Below are 18,464 nucleotides of genomic sequence, written 5' to 3' on the forward strand. Positions count from 1 at the left end.
ACTGGAGCTTATCCTTTTTTTAATATGTTGATTTTTACAGAGAGGAAGGGAGAGGGATAGAGAGTTAGAAACATCAATGAGAGAGAAACATCAATCAGCTGCCTCCTGCACACCCCCCACTGGGAATGTGCCCGCAACCAAGGTACATGCCCTTGACTGGAATCGAACCTGGGACCTTTCAGTCTGCAGGCCGACGCTATATCCACTGAGCCAAACCGGTTAGGGTGGAGCTTATTCTTAATCTGTTTTCCACTTGACTCCCTAATAAAGCCAGAGCCAAACTTGCACAAAACTATAAAGCAAGAAAAGTTTCCCACCGACCTTTTGACCCTCGTCAGTCTCCTATAAGTCTGTATGGGCAAGACAGGTCTTAAATGAGGATTGAAAAGTTAGGATGAGGAACTAAGCTGAGAACTGAGGTGGTAAACCCTCCTTAGCCCTGTAGCATACCTGTAACTCACATGGGGACTTTCAGCAGCAGGTCATCTCTCTACTATCATTGACTTCTCACCCAAAATAAAAGTGGCTTTTAGCATTGGATTCTATGCTGATGTATTTTCCACCTTTACTTGGAGACAGTAAAAAACTAAAGCTATTTATGTAGATTAGTAACATTCCATATCCTAGGTAGGCAGGTGGGATAAGTCAAAGGAGAGGCCACTTACTGTCCAGGTTCATTGGTAGCTGAGCCCCAGATTTGATACTGAAAGAGCACTGTGTTGTGTTCACTTCTTTTATTTTTATTGTTTACTAGTTCCAGATGTTCTTGAAAAAGACCTCCATTCCAGGGATTTTATTTAACAACTAGAGGCCCAGTGCATGAAAATTCATGCACTGGAGGGGGGGGTCCCTCAGCCCGGCCTGCCCCCCTCACCATCCGGGAGCCCTCAGGGGAGGGAAGCGACCCAGTGATCAAGGGAAGGTGATGCCCCATCACACCTCTGCTGCTGCCACTTCCTGCAGCGCAAGCCTCGGCCGGCCCTGGTTACCTGATCCTCGGGCGGCCCTGGGCGGCTGGGCAGTTGCCATCCGAGGCTTGCCTGCGCCTCGGGCCAGCCCTAGGTGGCTGGGGGGCTGAGGGGACTGGGGGTGTTCGGAGGCAGGCACATGGAGTGGCTAGGCTCACCTGAGAGTGGGCCTGGCCTTGCCGCATGCCTGCCACTCTGGCAGGGTTGAGGGGACTGGGCACCGCCTTCTTTGAGGGTGTGGAAGTCAATTAGCATATTCCCTCATTGGCTGTGGGCACCGCCATCTTTGTGATGATGTGAGGGTCAATTTGCATATTCACTCTTTATTAGCTAGGACTAGGGGCCTGGTGCACAGATTTTTGCACCAGTAGGGTGTTGGGGTCCAGCCCCAGCAGGTCCAGGGGTCCAGGTGTGGATGGAGTCGGCGAAGAAGGAATGACACGGAGACAGCGTTCAGTTGATCAGCAGCCTAGCCAGGATCTCTAGCCAGGATCTCTAGCCAGGATCTCCAGCCAAGTTCTGTCTTTTATTGTCTTGTTACATCTGTATTTATACCATTTGATTTTAATCCTATCAATTTCTATTTCAAAGGTTAGGGCGTTTCTTATCTCCATTCCAGTGAGTAAAGATTATGTAGCTTAAGCGTGATTGTTCGTAGTTAAAGTGATTAACTACCTGCCTGGCACTTAGTTAAGGGGTTTTATTCCCTCCCTAACTTCATGGAAAAATCCCTACCTGGGGAAACAACCTTTCTCAGAGAGGTGACCTTGGTTAAAACACATGGTGCTAAGAAGGGGAGAAAACATATTAAGAACAGTATACCATATACCCCAGGTCCCTTGAAACATATGCTGTGCAGATGTTTCTTCCCTGCAACAACTGTGCCAAGCAGCAAGGATGGACTGGCTTCCGGCAGTGGGGTCCCTCAGCCTGGCCTGCGCCCTTTCACAACCCAGGACCCTTCGGGAATGTCAGACTGCTGGTTTCATGCCCGAGGGATGTAGTAGGGCACCAAGCGGCAGGCAGCCAGGGAGGAGCCCAAGCCCCAGCCAGGCGCTACACTGCTCCTGCTCATCCTGCCCCACTGCACCTGTCGCCATAGCCTCTTGGTAGTGCTGCCATGGAGGCAGGAGAGGCTAGCGCCACCGCAGCTGTGCTTGCCAGCTGTGAGCCTGGCTGTCGGTTAGCTGAGCAGTGCTCCCGCTGTGGGAGTGCACTGACCACCAGGGGGCAGCTCCTGCATTGAGCATCTGCCCCCTGGTGGTCAGTGTGTGTCATAGCGACCAGTCAAACTGGTAACTTAGGGTTTTATATATGTAAACTAGAGGCACAGTGCACAAAATTCATGCACGGGGGTGGGGGTGGAGGCGGGGTGTCCCTCAGCCCGGCCTGCACCCTCTCCAATCTGGGACATCCCTCTCACAATCCAGGACTGCTAACTCCTGACCGCTCGCCTGCCTGCCTACCTAATTGCCCCTAACCGCTTCTGCCTGCAGCCTGATCACCCCCTAACTGCACTCCCCTGCTGGCCCAATGGCCCCCAACTTCCCTCCCCTGCCGGCCCAATGGCTCCCAACTGCCCTCCCCTGCTGGCCCAATTGCCTCCAACTGCCCTCCCTTGCAGTCCTGGTTGCCCCCAACTGCCCTCCCCTGCCGTCCTGATCTCCCACAACTGCCCTCCTCTGGTGGCCATCTTGTGACAACATGAGGGCATTGCGTGAGGGTGCAAGGACCATCTAGGCTTTTATTAGTATAGATGTTTTGACAAATTTCAAACTAGCTGAAGAAAGTGGAGATTTTTCAATGCAACCAACTGTATTATCGACTGCAAATGTTTTTGGCTTCAGAAATCTGAATTTTTTCAAAAAATGTACCATGAAGTGTAAAATTTGACAGAATAAGTAAATGTATATTTACTGTATTCATTTTTTTAAGGGATTGCAAGTGTCTGAAGTTTAAAAATCCAGGTCTATTCAAGTTTACTACAACCTAATATAAATCCTACCTAAATGCTTTCTGTCACCTAGTATTGGCAAAGTAACTAGACCAAAGTAAATGGTTGGTGAATACTTATTGAATTAATTAATTTACTTCTAATAATTTATAGAACCGTTGTTTTATTTTTATGTTTTTGAAAAGTATTTGTAGGTTCTGCTTCTGGTAACAGAAAAGTAATCATATCAGACTCACAGATAATGATTATGAATTCAGAACAAAACATAAAAAAACTATCAGTGACCATAAGCAGACAACAGAAGGAGGTTGATCCTTGAAAGAGGGGACTGCACTACCTGAGATTTGTGATTATGTTTTTATTTTTTTTGTCTGAAGGTATTTCTAAGTCTACCAGTTGAGAGTAGCTAGAACTCAGGTAGAAAGCTATAGTGAAATTGGTTTGAGAATAGGACAGAGTTCAGGGCTTCTAGAGGGACTGGAACATGTGGAGGAACATCACAGAAAGAAGTGAACCACAGGAGGGGGAACCCCAAAATCTGCATATAAATTCTGACAAGTCCCTGGCTGACCCTATACTATGAATATACAGAGACTCTTAGGAACCTGGCAGAAACAACTAGCTAAAAAACCTGAAAGAACTAAGCAGAGTTTTCAGTCACGGCCTACCATAGGTGAGACAGTTTGAGTCCTGCCAAAAAACAATTTCAGAGAAAGATAGACTCTAGACTCTCTACACCATACCATCCACAGTGTCCAATGTACAGTGAAAAGTTACAGAAATGAGAAAAACAGTAAAATGATTCACAGTTAAAAGAAATGAGACAATGTGGTCCATAGTCAAGAGAAAAAATAGTTGATATAAACTGACTCCAAAATGACCCAGATATTGAATTAGCAGACAAGGACTTTAAAGTAGCTATTACAAGTATATTTAGATACATGAAATACTTTCAGAGACATTATAATTGAAAGGCTTTATCAGCAGCAGATCTTTCAGTACAAGAAACACTAAAAGAAGTTCTTTGGGCAAAAGGGACGTGATAACAGAAGGAAACTCACTTAAGCAAACTCTGGGCATAATGAATGACCAGATGGGGAGAAACAAGCAAAATCTAACAAGTCATTACTGTTTTGCATATCAGCAAATATCAATTAATAAAATGTTGATTGGAAACCAACTTCGACTGAGGAAATATGTCAACAGTCCAGAACATGAGAGGGGATGCTGGCCTGGCTAATTGCAGACGAACTATACATGCACCCTTTGGGGGCTGTGGAGTGTGTAAAGTTTATGTTTGTTCCCCCAACATCCCACAGGGTTCAGGGTTCAGGATCTGGAAGAGGGGCCACACGCAAGTGAAAGAGACAAGACAAGAAATAATAATTTGGAAACATTGGGGGGCCAGGCGGGCAAGTCCAACTCAAGGGGAAGGACTTCCCCTGGTACTCAGGCCTCACCAACCTTTTATTGGTTTGAGATACACCCATATCCCTTAGGCAGGCAATTTCCAGTAACAGGCAGACTAGCCCATCAGCAAGGATTTATATAATAATAAATGGGGAAGTTGCTTCAGCTACCATTGTCTGGAGTAACAGTGGGTGCACAGCCCTGACCTTTGCCAGGGCTTCAAGGGTCACAGCCTTCTGGTTCCTTATCCACACCTCTCTGCAAGTGAAGACAATAGGTGGCTTCCCACAGTGGAGACTTTTATCAGCAAATCTTTTGGGGAAAGGAGTTGCTCCTTTTCTTCCTTAAGACTTTGCTCATCAGAGTTAGCTTTCTCTTTTCGTCTTCAAGACCTGTGATGTTTTCTGAAGAGGAGTGGAGGCTGAGTTTCAGAAACACCAGTCCAAGGACAGATTTTCACTTATCTATCATTTATAAATGAATACAGGTGTTTGGAAACTTAATTACTCAAACATTTGCTTATTTAGTTGCAGTCTAATTTACTTAAGGTGCTGGATGCTTTTGGCTACTTCTTAGGTGCCTTACTTAATGGCTTCTGGCCCATTGCTATGGTGAAATAGAATTTATAATAATTCTTACGTATGCTAACTTAATACTTGTAAAATATACCCTTTCTTTGTTTATTAAAAAAAAAAAAAAGGACCCTGGCAAATCTAATATGCTTTAAAAGGATTATAAAATTTTTAGAAATGCTAGTCCTTAATTAAAGCTGTGGAGAAATTTGAGCTGAATGTATTAACCAACATATGACAAATGTAGACACTTAAATTGTTCTGCTAGCTGACAGTTTTGACTGAAGCTTGACGTTTCCTTTTTCAATTTAGTTTAAACAATTCCGAATGGAGGGAAGTCATTTCATGATCCAAATAATCTTTTACTTGTCATTTTTGGCCAATCCAAAGGATATAGTTCATCTTTCTCCTAAGAAGTGAACATAAAATTTGAGGTAACAATTTAGTTGATAGAACACAGAATTTGAAACTTAAGTTCCAGCCTGTTTTGATTTGTGCTGTATCTGTGTGAATTTGAGCTTGTCATTAATCTTACTAGGTCTCAATTTGTTCATCTGTTAAATAGGAATAAGACTGCCTTTACCCCAGGGGTGGTCAGATTCTAAATGACAAATCAGCTGAGCACCCTGGAAGGCAATGTCAAGACCTTTGGTGGGTGGGGGTGGTGTTCAATATTCTTTCACTGTGGTAACCAATTTATATTTTTAAGAGTTCTAAATTGCAAAGTCAAACATAAATGGAGTCCCTAATCCCTCCAGGCCACTAGAGTATGTATTCTTTAGCTTTCTCTGCAGTCCCAGGAAAAGCAGCTAGCTTAGGAGAACTTAAAAAGCACATGAATCAAGTCATCTAAACATAATTATCACTCACTTCAACTACATTTTAAAAACCTTCATTGATACTATCTCCATTTTTCAGGTGGAAATATGGGCACAGAGAAATTACGGGAGAGGCTCAATGTTGAAAACCAGAATTACTTTTTCTCTTGAGATCCTTTCCATTCTATTTCTCTCTCTCTCGCAAACGGAATGATTAGGAGGTTCAAGCATTGTTTCCAGTTGAGAATAATGTCAACATTATTGCTAGGAAATAATATAGCATGCCTTATTCAAGTCCCTTTGAGATAAAAGTCAAGCAAATGGCAGCAAGTAAGTTTTCCTTACAATATTTTGAAAGTATAACTGCCAAACACTCAAATATAGAGGACTCTTTTTTTCCCCTTTGTATTCATTTGATTACCCATAATTTATAAAGTACACTTTGTCCCAGGCATGTCTGGGCGTGCAAAGACTGTAGCCAGTTCACAAAAGCCACTTAACATATTTGGTTGTCATTTAAATTATGACTTTGAAAACGAAGAAGACAGGCCCTTTTACAGTGATAGGCTGGTTTACAGAAATTGCCTAGCAAACTAAATTTAAAATCAGTTCATACAGGAAATGTTATTTTTTCATTTCCATTCTGCCATAATACTCTCTGATGTTTTTTAAAATATCCACAGTAATTAATAAGCATGACATGAAGGTTTCAGTCCCTCTTCTCCTGTGCATCCATTTTGTAAGTTACAGAAACTACAGCCACCAGGTCTTTCTATTGATGATTCGATGAAAACTAGTGTTTCCTCCAAAACACTTATCCTGACATATTACAAATCAGGGAAAGAAAGCCAAGAGACAGCCTTAGGAGCACATACAGGTCTTGGGGTGTGTTCATTCGCTTCATCTAGTACCTCTTTTTGCCACAATTTCAGTTTAGTGACTCAAGAATATGCAAGTTAAAAATAAAATAAAAAGGATCCTGCAGTTCAGAGACCATCAGTGTGGCTCAGTGAACCTGAAGTGAGTAGGTGTGTCCTGAGGGCCTGTATTGGGGGGGCTAACAGCAGGGCTGTGGCCAGAGAAAGATCTGTTTACATCCCAGCTCCTTTTCTTACCAGCGGGCTTTGTGCCCTCCTATGCAAAGTGGAGATAATAACTCCCACCTCAAAGAACTATTTTCAGGGTTAAATGAAATTCACCACATTAACTGGTTAACCTGGTGCCTGATAGAATATGTATTCCATAGAGTTGTTATTGTTGTATACTCTCTTTGAGCCAGTCTATCTAATTTATGCTAAAATTAAGAGAGGTATTACTAAGATGAATCAAGAAAGAAGGCCATTCTTGGGAGTGAAATATTTGTATAATTTAAAAAATATGAAGTTTCTTACTTCCGATAACATACAGTACCATGCATGAAGTATGGCAAACCTGTTTTAATGAACAAATAAGAACCACTTAGAACTATCATAGCAGGATATAATGGAAAGGGGTGTTAGGCAAATCAGCTTGATTTCAATTCTAGCTCTGTCCTTGAGCAAATTTATTTATCTTTGATCTTTGGCTTCCTTGTTTGTTAAATTAACACTTGGGAGGAGTGTAGCGAGGGTGACATATTAAAAGTATATATATATATTTTTTTAGGATATTAGAATAAAACTGTATACATGTCTGTCTATCATCTATCTGTAGAAAGTACAAAATAATCTATATCGAGTAGTGATTATTCTAATATTATAATAATTTTTTACTGTAAATAAGATTTTTTAAAAATTTAGGTGCTAAAAATTAGTCTGATATAACTCTTTTCCCATAAATGGCTTGGGGTAACCTCTGAAAATGGTTTGCTATTCACTTGACCCAGGAAACCCCACAAAATCATGCAAATTAAGAAGTTCAGATCTTTGTGTTCACTTTAAGAATATTCGTGAAACTGCCCAGGCCATTAAGAGTATGCATATCTGAAAAGCCACCAAGTATCTGAAGGATGTCACTTTACAGAAGCAATGTATGCCGTTCGTCCTTACAATGGTGGAGTTGGTGGGTGTAACCAGGCCAAACAGTGGGGCTGGACGCAGGGTCGGTGACCCAAAAAGAGTGCTGAGTTTTTGCTGCCCATACTTAACAATGCAGAGAGTAAAGCTGAACTTAAGGGTGTAGACGTGGGTTTCCTGGTCATTGAGCACATCCAGGTGAACAGAGCTCCCAAGATGCAGCGCAGAACCCACAGAGCTCATGGGTAATGAACCCACACATAGGCTCTCCCTGCCACATGGGAAGGATTCTTACTGAAAAAGAGAAGATTGTTCCTAAGCCAGAAGAAGAGGCTGCACAGAATGAAAATATATCCCAGAAGAAACTGAAAGAACAAAAACTTATAGCCCCAAAACTATATAGCATAAAATAATCGTATATAATAAAAGGTAACATGCAAATAGACCGAATGGCAGAACAACTGAACAATCAATCAAAGCGTAATATGCTAATGATATGCTAAGGCTGCTCAACCACTCGCTATGATGTGCACTGACCACAGGGGGCAGACAGTCAACTCGTCAACCAGTCGCTATGACGTGCATTGACCACCAGGGGGCAGATGCTCCCACCAGTAGGTTAGCTTGCTGCTGGGGTCTGGCTGATCAGGACTAAGCAAGATGGACCAGACATGCCCCGGAACCCTCCTGCGGTCCCTCCTGCAGTCCCTCCTTTGCCCGATCATGCACTGGTGGGGTCCCTCAGCCTGGCCTGCACCCTCTCACAATCCAGGACCCCTCGGGGGATATCGGAGAGTCAGTTTCAGTCTGATGTCACAGGCCACTCCCCTTGGGAGGGTGCCAGACGCAGGGCTCATGGCTGGTGAGCGCTGCTGCAGCAGAGCGAGCCTCTCCCGATTGGGGCTGATAGGGTGCGAGCCTGCGGTAGGAACAGTGGGGCTGGGATGAGTGGGAGTGGCAGGTAGGAGCTGCAGGTGGCATTGGACTGCCGGTTTCAGCCTGATCCCTGCAGGCCACGCAGAGGGACCCCACCCGTGCACAAATTCGCAGCCATCTTGTGAGGGTGTGAGGGTCAATTTGCATATTACCTCTTTATTATATAGGATATGTTTCAAGCGTCCTTACATAATGGATAAAACAGTATTCCTCTGATGAAAATTTTAAAAATAGTCTGATTTAAGGAACCATTCTCTTTGAAATTATTTGCACTATTGTTACCTAAACCTTTTGTCACCTATATAATCAAACTTTAACCTCAAGTGGGTTGTGATTGTGATTGTGAGTGGCTTCTGGAGTGTGTGGCAAAGTTCTATTCCTTGACCTGGGTAGTAATTACAAGGTTAATTAATTTCTTATTAAACTATATATTTGTTTTGTGTAGGTTTTGTTGTCTGTGTTTTATTACACAATAAAATATTTTAAAGTAAAAACATTTACTCAACTCAGTTACTGCATGAACTACTACAAAGTGAAATCATAGAGGACTGATTTAGAGAGGTTTCATTAGGTTTTTAATAAAATAGAAGCAACATCCAAATATTTTTGGGGGGAGTCCTTCCGCCAAGGCACCAAATTACATATCTGAGTTTTCCATTCTCATCTGAAAAAATTTAGATGCCAACTATAAATATAAAGTATAATTAATGTCATCTTAGACAGTAACAGTTTACATGGCAATATATATGATCAATGTTGTTAATTAAAAAAGATGAATCAAATTGTAATGAGTCACATTACATTAATTCAGTCACAGTAAGCATGGCAGTGCCCACTTAAAGAATAAAAAGAGCCTGGCTGGCATGGCTCAGCAGTTGAGCATCAACTATGAACCAGGAGGTCAGGGTTCAATTCCTGGTCAGGGAACATGCCCAGATTATAGACTTGATCCTCAGTAGGTGGAGTGCAGGAGGCAGCCAATGATTCTCTCTCATCATTAATGTTTCTATCTCTCTCTCCTTTTCCTTTCCTCTCTGAAATAAAAATATTTTTGGGGGGGGAAAAAAGAAGAATAAAAAGAGATCAGTAGATGACAAGTTAAATCTGAGTCCACTTTTGTGTGGCTATTAAAAGAATAAAAAGATGCCTGAGCTATAATAAATATTTATTGAACAAGTTACTATTAGGCAACGTTGCTTATAAAGAAGAGAAACCTACTCAAGTTTTCTCTAGATAAAGGAACATAGAGGTACCTTATGACATCCATGAGGGCTCAATGCAGAAAACCTGTCAAGAATGAAGGAAAAACCAATCTCTCTCCCCTTGCCCCCAAAGGTTCTTGTTCTCTTCTCTCTGCAGTCCATTCCCACTCCTTGAAGATCAATATATGTGACCCTCAATGGCTGCCCTATGCTTCCGAAACTCTTGGGGCCATCATCTGATGCTAAAGGATTCATTCTGCCTGAGACCCAACTCCGAATAACTATGGGCAGAAGAGACCACGGGAGCAGAAGGTTCTTTGCTAAGGCACTGTAGGGGTAAGAGGAAATGACTTACTGGAATTCAACATAGACAAGGACATGGCCACTGAAATGGTAGAATAATTTATTCATTCTACCACCACCGAACTACCATGAGTCAGACTGTGCTGGGGATTCAAGGATAAATAATGACCAGAGATCAGACTTCAGAAAACATGACAGTACATCTAAAGGAATTCTTTAAAGGGGATAAAATAAAATAAGTATGAAGTCTTTCAGGATCCTAGAAGAGGTGATGACTAATTTCACAGAGGAGATTATAGTAGAGCAATCTTGAAGCATGAGTATTAAACTTCCCAAAGCACATTCAAGCAAAAGATGTATTAATATACATACAGCAAAGCTGGGAATTTCTCTTCAATAAAGGACACTATGGATATAGTCTTAGGTCCAAGAGAAGATTTTTGCAATATCTAATACTGAGAAGAAGCTAATACAAACCAGTAAGGAACAATGATGGGTGCTCCAATAGAAGATGGGCAAACATTGTGAACGAGCAATTAGCAGAGGAAAAAACAAAAAGCATCACACCTCATTCATTCATTCATCATTTTACACCAATTAGACTAGCAAAATAAGCAAGCTTGGTAGCACTAAGTGTGGGCAGGGGCTGAGGGCTATCGGCTCTGGGATAGGAGCAGTATTAACCAGTGCATGCATCCCGCAGAGCACTCCAGCAGTGCCTATCAAAGTCTGCATGAACACTGCATCCAGTGCAGGAGGAGGGGACAAAGCGGAGAGGCCAGCTTTTAAGGGTTTTCTATGTCATAAGTTTTGATTCTAAAGACAATGGAGAACCAAGAGAACGTTCTAAGCAGACCAGTGGCATGGCCAGAACAAAACTGATGGCAGTGTGGAGTTAAAAACCAAGTGAAGAGGAAATGGAAGCTTTGAAAATGAGTTCAGGGTTTCAGGGCATGTATATGTGAAATGGCATACAAAACAGTATGCAGACACCAGCTACTACTAGGTAAGGGTGGCAGAGTATATTTAATAAAGATCAGAAGTGAATCTGGAATGAAGCATATCTTATTTAATAGTCACAGCTTTCTTTTCTCCCTTGCAGCAGTTTGTTCATGATTTTTTTTGTATTGTACAAAATATTGTTTAGAATTCTAGAGTCTAAATATTAAAAGTGTTTCTTTAAAAAAGATACATAGGCTATGTAGTCTGGTTCATTTTGAATAAAGGATTAACTGATGATTAAAAAAAAAGATACATGGAGATTTAAGAATAAAGTTATTATGCTTTGATCCTGTTTGGAAGATGGAATTTTAGCAGCTTTTCGTGGTTCCAGACAGTTCCTTTTTACATGGCTATTATAAAAATTTAGAGCCTACTTCAGGGGTGGGCAAACTTTTTGACTCGAGGGCCACAATGGGTTCTTAAACTGGGCCGGAGGGCCGGAACAAAAGCATGGATGGAGTGTTTGTGTGAACTAATATAAATTCAAAGTGAACATCATTACATAAAAGGGTATGGTCTTTTTTTTTTTTTTTTTTTTAGTTTTATTCATTTCGAATGGGCCGGATCCGGCCGGCGGGCCGTAGTTTGCCCACGGCTGGCCTAGTTATACATAAGTTGTTCTGTATAGAAAGTAACTACAGTGAGTTTATTGGAGTATGGATGATTTTTCAAAATATCCTATATAATAAAAGGCTAATATGCAAATAGACCAAACGGCGGAACAACCGAACAACCAGTCGCTATGATGTGTGCTGACCACCAGGGGGTGTGCACGAAACATGGCAGGCATCAGCCATGGTGGGATAGTGGAGCAGGTGAGCAGGGGCGCCAGACCAAGGTGGGGTGCCGCTTGCTGTCTTTGGGGCAAGCCTCTGGTGGTTACTGAAAATTCTTTGCTCCCATGCTCCGAGGTCCCGCCCAGCACTTACACCTGCTGCTGGTGCCAGCCCTATTGCTTGGCGCCTGTCAGCAGGTGCAAGTGGTGGCTGCCGGCCCCGATTGTCCCTCAGGGCTTCCCCACCTCCCCCTGCTCCTGAGTGGCAATCGGGCCAGCAGCCGCCGCTAGCACCCACTGACAGGGCTGGCCCTGCTTGCACCCGGTGCTGGCTCCGGCCCCAATCGCTCCGTGCCATCAGTGGGTGCGAGCAGGGCCAGCACCACCAGCGTGTGGGAGCGGGGCTGCTGGCAGACAGGGAGGGGACCAGGGCCTGCGGCAGGAGCGGCCAGGCGGGGGCACAGAGGATGGGCCGAGACCCGCCCCTGTGCCCACAGCAGCCTCGCGGCCCACAGTTCCTTTCAAGGTGCATGAATTTGTGCACTGGACCCCTAGTGTTTTATATTTTCTATGGTTTCTATAATGAAATTGTGCCCCCACAATCTACCATTTTTCCAACTATATTCTAATTTTCATTTGGACGAATTTAGGATTTATTTTAGGCCTGGGTACAATTAGATTATCAACCTTTAAGCTGAACCTAGTTTCTCTTGTGAAATTAATTGGTTGGTCCAGCTAGTAGATGACATCATTGGTGCCTCAGCCAGAGGGCAACCCAGCTGTTCCTCAGCCCTGCGGAGTGTGGGCATGTCCAGCCTGGCTATCATAGATTCTGTGCAGGGACGTAACCTACAGAGATCCTGTGGTCTTAGAAGCATGAAACTCACCAGTCCAACAAAGAAGACAGCCAATAAGTGCTTGTTAGCTTCTCTGCCATATGTGCAGAGAGTTAATTTCCTCTACTTTTAGAAACTGTTCGTTTTGGCTTCTGTAACCTGAATGTTAATTAGCATCCCTTTCTCTTTCCTGTACATCTACCCATCTCAGGATGGCGCCAGTGCTGAGAATACACAAAGTCCTTTTTCTTACTTGCTTCTAGTTTTTTAGCTTTGCTTTCTCCCTCTGTCTGTTTTTTTCTCAGCCCCAGTCTGTTGTGTTTCCTTTGGTATCCCATGTCCTAGGCTCAATGGCTTGTTTCCTCATTCATCTCTGAGAAGGCTGTATTGAGACCTAGACACAATCTAGACTAATGAACTCTCTGGGTACAATGTCTGTGTGGTCTTTTCAAAAAGAGCTTCACAGAAATTTAATTGGGAGGACTTATGCTCATTAGGCAGTGATGTACGCTAAAGCTGAAGAACTAATGTAAACATTATGTTCCTTGCTAGAATGCTAAAAAAAAAAATAAAAAAAAATGCTTACGATGCAGGCTAGCTCTTTATTGTACTGAAAATATCATCCAACTATTAGAAATGGTATGCAGCTGTGCCAGGGATCATGCTATGTGGCCACGTTGTGTCAGGCCTAATTTCCTTGCTGGTCTTAAACACCTTTAAAGAATTGCTCCACACTTTTTGGCCATAATGATATGACTTACTATGTTAAGGTAATAAATGGTAATACATAATTAACTGCACTGTACTTAATGCAATAGGTGACCTCCTGAAACTAGCATGTAAATTAATTTATGAATAGAAATTTTTTTTTTTAAATTACTAAGCTCTGTGAGTAACTTTTACTGTTAATGGCTTAAAATTTCAAGGAATCCTCTTATAATAAGGAGGCAGCATTATAAAGTGGAAAAATAATGAAATTTGGAGGAATAAGCACTAGATTTCAGTTCTGATTCTGCCGGGGTGAAATGCGTTTCATCAAACCACTCTTGCCAAGGTTTTCATCTGCCGAACAGGAATTATTTCACAATGTTATTGCACTTTGCAAATTATAAAGGGCTCTACAGGTGTGAGCTGTTGCTATGATTACCTGCAGAGCCTTTTATATACATGGTCTCATGGGAGTCTCCTGAAACCTGTGGTTGAGACACAGCTGACCTTATTGTACTTTTCTCTATAGATGGAGAAACTAAACATCAGAAGAGTCTTCTGATTGATCTGAGGTAACATCACCAAAGCCGGCAGAGGCAAAACTAAACTCCAAATGATCTGACTCCTAGATTGGTAGATTTTCTACTATACTACACTACCCAAGACTCTGGGAGTGGGGAGGGGAGAGAGAGAAAAAGAGGAGATGAATACTTACCCTATATAATAAAAGGTTAATATGCAAATTGTCCTCTCGGGAGTTCGACTGACCTGGAGTTCGACCGCTCGCTATGACGTGAGCTGACCACCAGGGGGCGGTGTGAAACAAAAGAAGGCCCTGGCCAGCAGCTGGCAGCTGGGGAAGGAAGGCCCTAATCGGCCCTGGTCGTCGGCCAGGCCTAGGGACCCTTCCCATGTATGAATTTCATGCACCGGGCCTCTAGTACATAATATGCTTTTCTCCACTACAGTGAAAAGTGGAAAGGAATGGGAAAGTCTTGGGTGAAATTTTAATAAGTTGTGTGAACTTGGATGTAATACTTAACCTCACTGAGTCTTCATTTATAAAATAAAGATGATAATATCTAATTTGGGGGTGGCTAGTATTAAATAAGATGATGTGTGTGCTATCCAGGGTACATAAAAAGCATTCACTAAAGAAGATATTAGTATCAAATGCAGGCCCACATGTGGAAGGAAAGAAACCAAATACACCTAACCTGGCTTGGGGGAAGTCAATAGTTCACCAACTCTGAACCCTTAAGGGGCCATTTTGGGGACCAGGAGGATTGAAATATTCTCATCTTCTGTGAATTTCCTCCACTCCAGTCGTTCTAGCCCAGCCGTGGGCAAACTACGGCCCGCCGGCCGGATCCGGCCCGTTTGAAATGAATAAAACTAAAAAAAAAAGACCGCACCCTTTTATGTAATGATGTTTACTTTGAATTTATATTAGTTCACACAAACACTCCATCCATGCTTTTGTTCCGGCCCTCCGGTCCAGTTTAAGAACCCATTGTGGCCCTTGAGTCAAAAAGTTTGCCCACCCCTGTTCTAGCCATTAAAGCTGCCTGCAGTTCAGAATATCCTTTCCATTTCTTCCTGAGGTTTTCAGTCTCAGATGGCAGACTAAGTACATGCACTTACAAACTCTGCATGAAAATGCTAATAAAAAATTTTAAAATTCAACCATAAAGAGAATAGGAGGGGATGTCATCAACAAACCAGGGAGTTCAACAAATCTCTGTAAAACGAAAACCGTATGGGAGGGGGCTGACTGATGAAGCAGACCCTAGGAAGCCTGGATTACTGAGTGGGACTGGACTCCAGGCATTGACGGAGGTGAGGCTGAACACGGGGATTTAGTCAAGATCCATACATTAAAGCAATCCTCCCTCCACAGTTCTCTCCCACTTCCTATGCAGGGCGTCCTGTAGCCAGGAGTTTAGCCCCCTCGAGCAAAGAAAAGCCATCTTTTCTAAAGAAATCAAAAGAACTCTCTGGGGAGAACTATAGTCACTAGTGTGGGATTGGTGACTCAAGCGAAACTTCCTCTTTTGGGATGGCCTCCTCCCATCCTGTCTGCCAAAGCAAAGTGTGTCCTGGTGACAACTCCCACCACTGTACCCACCGTTCCCAGTCGGTCATTCAGTTTCCTCATTTTTTCCCAAATATAAACAGGCACCCAAAAATCATCGGGCATTTGAGTCAAATCTATAAAATGGAAGAGGAAGAAAAAGGGAACAATGAGAAGAAATGCTCTTAAAAGAGATTCATGAAACACTTTAATTAATGAAACTGAAGGTAACACGTTAAATAATAGAATTGGTGCCACCACAGAGATATGAATAGATCCATGAAACAAGAATGAGTATCTGTGGAAAAGAAACAAAATTAGAAAGAGCTCTTGGAAATAAAAAAGAAAGAAAAATATTGTTTAGATGACAAATTCCACAGAAAGATAAAATCAAAGAAATTTATCAGAAAGTAAGTCAAAATGAGCAACTTACAGAAAACTGAAGAAAGAGAGAGAGAGAGAGAGAGAGAGAGAGAGAGAGAGAGATACTTAATATCAGAGATCCAACATATCACTAATAAGAACTCCAAAAACAGAACAAAGAAAATGGAAGAGATGAGTTTATAAAAGAAATAATAATAGCATACTTTCCAAAAGTTGTAGAGAAAGAGACTGCAGGATGTCCAGAAATATAGTGCAAAAAAGAGCCACACCTAGAAATTTCACTGTGAAATTTGAGAATCCAAGATTAAAATATTCTAAATCCCTCTAGAGAGCAAAACAGGAAGGAAGACATCTATGAGACACTCCTTCAGCCAGAATGATGGTAGCATAAAGGCATTTTCAGACAGGCCAGCCCAAAGAAAGCTTACTCCTACCCAGCCCTCCACTTGGAACATGTGGGAAGGTTCTCTGGTAAAATGAGGAGTAGGATGTAGGATGCTGTGGAAGTGAGCCAGGGGAGAGATGAAGGATGACAGCGCATGGGGACAGCTGTGTAGCAGCCCCAGGAAACAACCAGGTCCAGATAGGAGCATGGCGCTCTGGGAAAGAGGTCCCTGGAAGAAAATGGTATGACCACTTATTTAGACCAAATGGAGTGACTATGCACTCAGGAAAAACAAGTGAATTTGTGATAAAGGCATTGGTTCCAAGAAGGTAACCAGAAACCCCAGGAAAAACAAAAAGCTGTATCAGAAAACCACAGTCTAAATATTTAAAAACCTGGAGTTTCAGAAAGAAAAATGGAAGTTTTCAAGCAATGGAGAACATGAATAAGAACAGGGAAGACAGTAGGAATATGGTCAAAAAGACATATTATGCTAACACTATGTTCCTTCTTACAACAACAAAAGAGTAGTGAGAAACTCCAGGGAGAAAAAAATAGTATGTGAAAGACACGAGGCAAACTGAAATGGGGGGGTGCCTGAACTTCATATTAGAACCATTCATGTTTGAGTGGCAAGGTGCTTAGGAGAAAGCATCATACTCACAGACACTATTTGGCTATTCAGTGAACACCTTTTATAGTCATAATAATATAAATTCTATCAATTATTCTTCCTATTTAGAATCAACCTATAGACAACTAGCAGAAAAATTGCTTTTGGTCGCCAAGCAGGCTATGAATGTAAGCAACTTGGATGCTTTAAAACTAGAGGCCCGATGCATGAAATTCGTGCCAGGGCTCAGCCCCAGCAGCCATGGCCGCTGCCTCGGCCCTCACAGCCCCGGCTTCGTCTGGACAATCAGTCTGCTGTTTGGCCATCTGGTCTAATTAGCATATTATGCTTTTATTATTATAGATAAAGTTTCGGCAGATGAAGGTTGAGAAGGAGAGAAAGAGCTGAGCTGCTAACATAATACAAAATGAGGACTGGGATCATGTTTAAAGTGAGAAACAGAAAGCCCACGAATTTGAGTATTTAATAATTAGACCAGATGTCCTTCCGGAGGAAGCCGCAGTGGGTGGGGGCTGAGGCAGAGGCCCCACAGCTGCCGCTGCCACGGTGGGGGCCGAGCCCCTTGCACGAATTTTGTGCATCAGCCCTCTAGTTTAGAAATACGAGAAATAGAAAGGTGTGAAGAAATAACTAGGAAAGTTGAACATGGTTTCCTCTAGAAAGATTAGGAATTAGTGCCCTTACAAAAAGAGGAAGACACAGGAGAGGAAGAGATGAGTGGACATAACCAGGAAGAGAGCCCTCACCGACAACTCAACCATGCTGCCGCTGGTACCCTGATCTCAGACTTCCAACCTCCCGAACCCTGAGAAATAAATGCTTGTTAAAACCACTCAATCTATGGTAATTTGCTATAGCAGGTTCAACTGCTATAGCAAATTACTGTAAAAAAGACCTTTCTTCTTTTCTAATATAAGTATTTAGTGCTATGAATTTCCCCTAAGCTGCTTTAGGTATATTCTACAAATTTTGTTATGTTGACTTTTAATTTTTATTCAGTTCAAAATATTTTCTAATTACCTTTTAGACTCCTTATTTGACCCATAGGTTATGTAGGTGCTTAATATTTTGAGATTTTTCAGGTATCATTCTATTAGTGACTTTTATTTTCTTCGGTAAGGTCAAGGAATATATTTAATATGATTTCAATTTTTAAAGTTTTGTTACAATTTGTTTCATAGCTCAGAATATGGCATATATTAATGAGCTGATAGCTTTTCTTGTTTAAGAAAGAGCAGGTTATTACTTGCCGGCAAAAGCATTACTGTTAACTGACTGAAAGCAAGAAGCAAGATAATGGAAGTAGCTGCAAACAAATTATAGCACATCTGGTTAACTGCTTCTCTCTGCTTCGAAGTATTCCATCCTGTATATCTACCACATTTTTCTTACCCATCCCCTCTGTAATGAACACCTAGGTTATTTCCAAGTCCCCACTATCTCAACTAATACTGCATGAACGTCCTCATATATGCCCCATTATGGAACAGTGTGAGAATTGCTTTTTTA

At 42.2% G+C, this 18,464-nt stretch overlaps 1 pseudogene across 1 annotated transcript; it reads left to right on the top strand.

Annotated features, from left to right (window-relative positions):
- The first annotated feature begins 7,561 nt into the window (after positions 1-7,561).
- LOC308513677 (large ribosomal subunit protein uL22-like) lies at positions 7,562-8,129 on the top strand (annotated as a pseudogene). The gene has a single exon. The product of its transcript is annotated as a large ribosomal subunit protein uL22-like (transcript).
- The last annotated feature ends 10,335 nt before the right edge of the window (positions 8,130-18,464 follow it).

The sequence above is a fragment of the Myotis nattereri genome (assembly GCF_964212035.1).
Source record: "Myotis nattereri genome assembly, chromosome: 2".
NCBI classification, from domain to species: domain Eukaryota; kingdom Metazoa; phylum Chordata; class Mammalia; order Chiroptera; family Vespertilionidae; genus Myotis; species Myotis nattereri.